This window comes from Copadichromis virginalis, linkage group LG22 (assembly GCF_057382275.1).
Source record: "Copadichromis virginalis isolate Kocher_CV1m ecotype Utaka linkage group LG22, C_Virginalis_male_GT1.1, whole genome shotgun sequence".
In the NCBI taxonomy this organism is placed as follows: Eukaryota; Metazoa; Chordata; class Actinopteri; order Cichliformes; family Cichlidae; genus Copadichromis; species Copadichromis virginalis.
Window position 1 is genome coordinate 14,235,188 of NC_140638.1, and position 7,561 is coordinate 14,242,748.

The 7,561-nt window shown below is 35.9% G+C and overlaps 2 long non-coding RNA genes across 2 annotated transcripts; both read left to right on the top strand.

Moving 5' to 3' along the window:
* Positions 1 to 996: 996 nt before the first annotated feature.
* LOC146682996 (uncharacterized) lies at positions 997 to 3,153 on the top strand. Its single transcript, XR_014917498.1, has 3 exons — positions 997 to 2,212; positions 2,571 to 2,796; positions 3,132 to 3,153. It is a non-coding gene; the product is annotated as an uncharacterized LOC146682996 (long non-coding RNA).
* Positions 3,154 to 4,903: 1,750 nt separating this feature from the next.
* LOC146682997 (uncharacterized) lies at positions 4,904 to 7,046 on the top strand. The gene is made up of 3 exons (XR_014917500.1): positions 4,904 to 6,105; positions 6,464 to 6,689; positions 7,025 to 7,046. It is a non-coding gene; the product is annotated as an uncharacterized LOC146682997 (long non-coding RNA).
* The last annotated feature ends 515 nt before the right edge of the window (positions 7,047 to 7,561 follow it).

A 7,561-nucleotide genomic window follows, 5' to 3' on the forward strand; every position in this document is an offset into this window, starting at 1 on the left:
ATGTTCAGGGGTGGAGCCTTATCATATGTGTGCTCTTTGGTCAAGGTCAGAAAATGTATGACAGAATGAGAGGCAATAAGATTTTCATGGCGAGTCATCGAAATTCGCCATGGCGCCACGGCCTCATAGTATTGTGAAAACTCAAAAGCTCCGCAATTTAACATGGCACAAGGGTGTAGTTGACACTGTCCAAATTTGAAGCTTATACGACCAAATCCCAAGGAGGAGTTCGTTAAAGTACAAGGCATGGAAACGGTAAAATCAGAGCCAAAATGTCACCCTCAATCCAAAATGGCGGACTTCCTGTTGGGTTTAGGACATTGCCATAATAGACTTTTTTGTTCGACTCTGAACGTTATATAGGTGTACCGACTTTCAAACTTGTAGGCCATACCCATACCGGGGGCTCGCGTTTTTCATTTTTCTAGGTGGCGCTACTGAGCTAATTTTCCCTGGCCATGTCTGAGAACATTAAAATACGTAAATTTTCACCAGACCTGACGCGTGTGCAAAATTTCATGAGTTTTCGAGCATGTTTAGGCCCTCAAACGGCCAATTCATTTGCCGGAATAATAATAATAATAATAATAATAAACAGAGCAATTACAATAGGGCCTTCGCACTGTCAGTGCTCGGGCCCTAATTAAAGCTGCAAGCAGCGTTATGAGGTCCCTCGCACCCCATCGCGTCGAGCTACGCCCAACACCTACAACCAGCACCTCCGATCTCATGTCACATTGATGGAATTCATGCATTCAACCACCAGCTAACATTTCATCTCATTCAATCATGATTATAGTCGTTCCACTAGGTGGCACTCTAACCATTACTGACAAATGGCATAACAAACATTTCCGAGCTCGAGTCTCATCACGCCTGCGACCTTTGGGACATATTGGACATTTTGATTTTGAGTGACAGCAGATTACTGCTTTTTGGCGAGTGATTGAAACTCCACGTGCCACCATGACAACCCCGTTTCCCTGAACGGGGGGGGCAAGTGACACTGTTGAAAAGGTTAGACTGAGACAAAAGATCATTTGAAGTTTTTTGAATGTCCCTCATGATTTCAATAAATACCTGTGCCACTGGTTTGTAAGCCACTTTGCTTTTAGCAAACGAGAAGAGGAGAGCTTTGGATTTTAACATTCTGAGGATTCGAGGACATTATTTTAGACCACTATAACAAACATCACAAGATATTATTTTTGAAAAACCCTGCCCTTGTGCAATTCTTGGTAAGTTTTATTTGTTGTAAATTGAATTTTATTTTTGGTGTAAAACCACATTTTAAATTTCAGTAACAGAATTTACTTTGTATTTAAGTTATTTTTTTATTGTTTGTGGGAGGGGTACCGGTGAAAAGTCTTTGGTTTGGTTTTCTGTTTTAGTGAATTTGGGCCATTAAGCCATTTTGTGGTCTTTTTTGAAAGACTGAAATCTGTGAAAGCTAGGCCGGGTAATTAGCCACTGATTTCTTATTACAAGTAAAGCACAACATGAATATAATGAAATACATGAAGTGTGGAACATTTTTGGCTGGTTTATGTGTGTTTAGCAGATTTTAAGCAGTTTAGTAACTGCTATTTCAATCATGCTTGTTTCTGCTGTCTTTGGTAGTTTTAGAAATGGTTTATATGACCATTTAGCTAAAATTATAAGGCTTCTGTGGATACTACGTGATATTTGCATGGAGGTTTTTGCATAACTCTTGAGCCACAGTACTGGTGGCTATAGAGCGTAAGAGGATAATTGTAATTTTTCACATAGCTGTGATTTGTTGTGCGTTCAATCCTTTTCTTTAAGCAAATTTGAGCAGCAGACAGCAAGAGTTGGTGAGCATTATCTTAATGTCATACATTGACTAATTTACACCTTCATTCTGGATGTGTAAAGCGCTTTGGGGTCCTTAGGGACTAGTAAAGCGATATAGAAATACAGGCCATTTACCATTTATATATATGTTTTGTGTTTTTTGAATGAATGTAATTGCATTACTGATCATTATTGTGAACTAACTACATGTTTATGTGTAAGTAAAGTCTCTTTGATGCTCTCATGTTTGTATATTGTTTGAATGTTGTGTAAAATGTAACTAATTAACCTCATACTTTATCATAAATAGAGAATGGCATATGCTTCCCCAACGAAGTTTGCTGGGATTAATGATCCTGAAGTTGAATCATTGCGTCAAGAATTTCAACTATCAACTGTAAGTAACAAATATTTCTTAAATTTTATTTATAGTGTAGAAAAATTTGTTTTTACGCTACATTACCTGTTACAGAGCTGGGCAGGATGCTGTGTTTAGTGTTTCTTGTGTTTGTTTGTTTGTTTGTTTGCTCTTTCATATAAGTCACTGTTAACCCTTGTGCCATACTGGGGCCTTTTTGGGTCCCCAGGGTGATCAACGTAAGTTTTTTAAAGGATGGCACAAGGTTAAGCTGAGACTTTTATACAGCTGTTGTTGTGATCTGGCACTACAAACATTACATTGTAGCGGCAGCATAGATTGAAGCGAATAACTGTTTTCTAATTTTGTTATGATCCAAAATATTTTGTAATTTCAGTATGCCTGCTTGGACCCAGGGGTCAGCAGAGAGGATCTATATACAAGGTGCTTGCAACTTCATGCCAAGGCAATGGACCTCTTGGTTCGGCAGGTGCGGCTCAGGCGTGCAGCCGAAAGAAAGATTTCTGTTTTAAAAGAACAGCTGGATGCTGAAAAAGAAATGCTGAATAACACTGCCCAGGAGCTGGATGCATTGCAAGCTTCGATTACATTCGCACGTGATGGTAAGTCTTAATGTATTGTTTGGATGGTATAAACAGTGAATGTTGGCTTCAGTGTCTTATTTTAAGAAATGGGACTTAGAAAAAATACTCTATGAATTACTATTGAACGACTGTCTACATACAAATAAACATGAATGCGAATTATTTATTTTAGTTTATGATAAATCATTTGGAGAAAATATTAAATCCATGATTAGTATCATGTTTTGTTTTCTTCATTTGTGATTTTATAAGGATTAGATATATGCAAATGTCTGTTTTACCCATGTATATTTGTTAAAGTTGTTTATAAATACTAACTGTCAAAAAATATTATTTGTTTTTGTTTTGTTCAGATGTGACAGAGGCCACCACTCAGACAGACGAAGACTTGTGACAGATGTTTTATAATAATGCTAAGTTTTCTTAGATTAATATATTTTTTCACATTTGACCCAAAGTGGCATGTTTTAGGTCACTTTGGGTAATTTTTAATTCAGAAATAGGTGTGGTGAGACAGTTAGTGGTAAAGACTATCAATGGCTGTCTTTTGTTTTCATGTGTGAAGGGGAAGCGGGGGGGGGCAAACTTGAGGTCACACTGTTGAATGAATAAGTTGTAAGGCTGTGAAACCAAGGTGAGACTGAGTCTCACCTTGGTTTCTTTTGGCAAGGCCATCTTTTGGCAAGGCCAAGGGTGTGGACAACAGCTATGGAAATTAGTGTACTGCTGAATAAAGATTTTAACTACTCAATTCTTTTACAATTGCTTTATAAATACTGTGAATACTCAACTGTGAAAAATATTGTTTTGGTTTGTTTTGTACATATGTGACAGAGGACTCCAGTCAGACAGACAAAGAGTTGTGACAGATGTGTAAATATTTTATAATAAATGTTCCTGTTTTAAATTTTGGTTTTCTTTGACTGTTTATTCATCCTTATGGTATATGTGTTATTAGTTTAAATTCTACAACTCTACAAGTTTAAAAAAAAGAGATGTATGAAGACTAAGAGGAGGATGAAACTTTTTCACATTAAATGTTTAATAATAACAAGTATTGTGAATAGGAAATAAGTTTCTAACATAATTGTTTATGAATCAAGATTTATAAAACACTAGTGGTGTCACTGGTGTCATTTTGGCTTTAAAATAAAAAAAAGCGAACTTATGTTTTATGAACAATTTGATGTTTTGATAATAACTAATAACTCCTTTCAATGTCACTGATAGTTTTAAAGACATTACTATTAAAATGTATAAATTACACTTGAAAGCTGTACACTAGTTGATTGTCAGTGTTTGTAAGTTTTTCAAGCTTTCTCTTTCTTGAAAGCTACTTCATTTTCCATGTCGAATGGCTATGTTGCAACACAACAGAGAGGAGAAGCTGAAATATATTTTTTCATATTTATGTATTCTTCTCATTCTCTAGTTGTTCTATTAAGATTCCTGTATTTTGTTGATATAAACCTAAACACTATGCTATTGCACTGCCAATGTATTAAACAGAAGCTCAATATGAACAGTAAGGAACAAGACTTGCCGTTAATCCTTAGAGCTATGGAAGATTTGTGTAGATAACTCGTGCTGGTTTTTCACCAGAATGAACTATTCTTCTTTGTTTGTCATTGACATCAATGAAGATGCTAAATAACAGTCTTTTGCTACCAAATTGATTTAACCTTCGTTGTGTCTATTCGTTGTGGGCCTTTCAATGATCTAGCAGTTTGGCAGATTCAGCCTGATTAACTGACAGAAAAACACAGAGACCACACGATAAAATCCACTGCCAATTATTCCAACAGTCTTTCACCATTCTCTGATACTGTACTTCTGAAGGAACTTTGGCTTATGCTGCTTTTTCATTTGACTGTTTTGGTTTTACGATATTTCTGCTAATTTCTTATGATTTGACAGCATCAGGTACTTGCTAAGCTTTCTTACTTTTATATGCTGTCACCCACTGGGACTGTGACCTAAAGTGACCCAAAAGTTTTAGGTCACTTTGGGTAATTGTTAATTCAGAATTAGGTGTGGTGAGACAGTTGGTGGCAGAGACTATCAATGGCTGTCTTTTGTTTTCATGTGTGAAGGGCAAGCAAGGGGGGGGGGCAAGTGACACTGTTGAAAAGGTTAGACTGAGACAAAAGATCATTTGAAGTTTTTTGAATGTCCCTCATGATTTCAATAAATACCTGTGCCACTGGTTTGTAAGCCACTTTGCTTTTAGCAAACGAGAAGAGGAGAGCTTTGGATTTTAACATTCTGAGGATTCGAGGACATTATTTTAGACCACTATAACAAACATCACAAGATATTATTTTTGAAAAACCCTGCCCTTGTGCAATTCTTGGTAAGTTTTATTTGTTGTAAATTGAATTTTATTTTTGGTGTAAAACCACATTTTAAATTTCAGTAACAGAATTTACTTTGTATTTAAGTTATTTTTTTATTGTTTGTGGGAGGGGTACCGGTGAAAAGTCTTTGGTTTGGTTTTCTGTTTTAGTGAATTTGGGCCATTAAGCCATTTTGTGGTCTTTTTTGAAAGACTGAAATCTGTGAAAGCTAGGCCGGGTAATTAGCCACTGATTTCTTATTACAAGTAAAGCACAACATGAATATAATGAAATACATGAAGTGTGGAACATTTTTGGCTGGTTTATGTGTGTTTAGCAGATTTTAAGCAGTTTAGTAACTGCTATTTCAATCATGCTTGTTTCTGCTGTCTTTGGTAGTTTTAGAAATGGTTTATATGACCATTTAGCTAAAATTATAAGGCTTCTGTGGATACTACGTGATATTTGCATGGAGGTTTTTGCATAACTCTTGAGCCACAGTACTGGTGGCTATAGAGCGTAAGAGGATAATTGTAATTTTTCACATAGCTGTGATTTGTTGTGCGTTCAATCCTTTTCTTTAAGCAAATTTGAGCAGCAGACAGCAAGAGTTGGTGAGCATTATCTTAATGTCATACATTGACTAATTTACACCTTCATTCTGGATGTGTAAAGCGCTTTGGGGTCCTTAGGGACTAGTAAAGCGATATAGAAATACAGGCCATTTACCATTTATATATATGTTTTGTGTTTTTTGAATGAATGTAATTGCATTACTGATCATTATTGTGAACTAACTACATGTTTATGTGTAAGTAAAGTCTCTTTGATGCTCTCATGTTTGTATATTGTTTGAATGTTGTGTAAAATGTAACTAATTAACCTCATACTTTATCATAAATAGAGAATGGCATATGCTTCCCCAACGAAGTTTGCTGGGATTAATGATCCTGAAGTTGAATCATTGCGTCAAGAATTTCAACTATCAACTGTAAGTAACAAATATTTCTTAAATTTTATTTATAGTGTAGAAAAATTTGTTTTTACGCTACATTACCTGTTACAGAGCTGGGCAGGATGCTGTGTTTAGTGTTTCTTGTGTTTGTTTGTTTGTTTGTTTGCTCTTTCATATAAGTCACTGTTAACCCTTGTGCCATACTGGGGCCTTTTTGGGTCCCCAGGGTGATCAACGTAAGTTTTTTAAAGGATGGCACAAGGTTAAGCTGAGACTTTTATACAGCTGTTGTTGTGATCTGGCACTACAAACATTACATTGTAGCGGCAGCATAGATTGAAGCGAATAACTGTTTTCTAATTTTGTTATGATCCAAAATATTTTGTAATTTCAGTATGCCTGCTTGGACCCAGGGGTCAGCAGAGAGGATCTATATACAAGGTGCTTGCAACTTCATGCCAAGGCAATGGACCTCTTGGTTCGGCAGGTGCGGCTCAGGCGTGCAGCCGAAAGAAAGATTTCTGTTTTAAAAGAACAGCTGGATGCTGAAAAAGAAATGCTGAATAACACTGCCCAGGAGCTGGATGCATTGCAAGCTTCGATTACATTCGCACGTGATGGTAAGTCTTAATGTATTGTTTGGATGGTATAAACAGTGAATGTTGGCTTCAGTGTCTTATTTTAAGAAATGGGACTTAGAAAAAATACTCTATGAATTACTATTGAACGACTGTCTACATACAAATAAACATGAATGCGAATTATTTATTTTAGTTTATGATAAATCATTTGGAGAAAATATTAAATCCATGATTAGTATCATGTTTTGTTTTCTTCATTTGTGATTTTATAAGGATTAGATATATGCAAATGTCTGTTTTACCCATGTATATTTGTTAAAGTTGTTTATAAATACTAACTGTCAAAAAATATTATTTGTTTTTGTTTTGTTCAGATGTGACAGAGGCCACCACTCAGACAGACGAAGACTTGTGACAGATGTTTTATAATAATGCTAAGTTTTCTTAGATTAATATATTTTTTCACATTTGACCCAAAGTGGCATGTTTTAGGTCACTTTGGGTAATTTTTAATTCAGAAATAGGTGTGGTGAGACAGTTAGTGGTAAAGACTATCAATGGCTGTCTTTTGTTTTCATGTGTGAAGGGGAAGCGGGGGGGGGCAAACTTGAGGTCACACTGTTGAATGAATAAGTTGTAAGGCTGTGAAACCAAGGTGAGACTGAGTCTCACCTTGGTTTCTTTTGGCAAGGCCATCTTTTGGCAAGGCCAAGGGTGTGGACAACAGCTATGGAAATTAGTGTACTGCTGAATAAAGATTTTAACTACTCAATTCTTTTACAATTGCTTTATAAATACTGTGAATACTCAACTGTGAAAAATATTGTTTTGGTTTGTTTTGTACATATGTGACAGAGGACTCCAGTCAGACAGACAAAGAGTTGTGACAGATGTGTAAATATTTTATAATA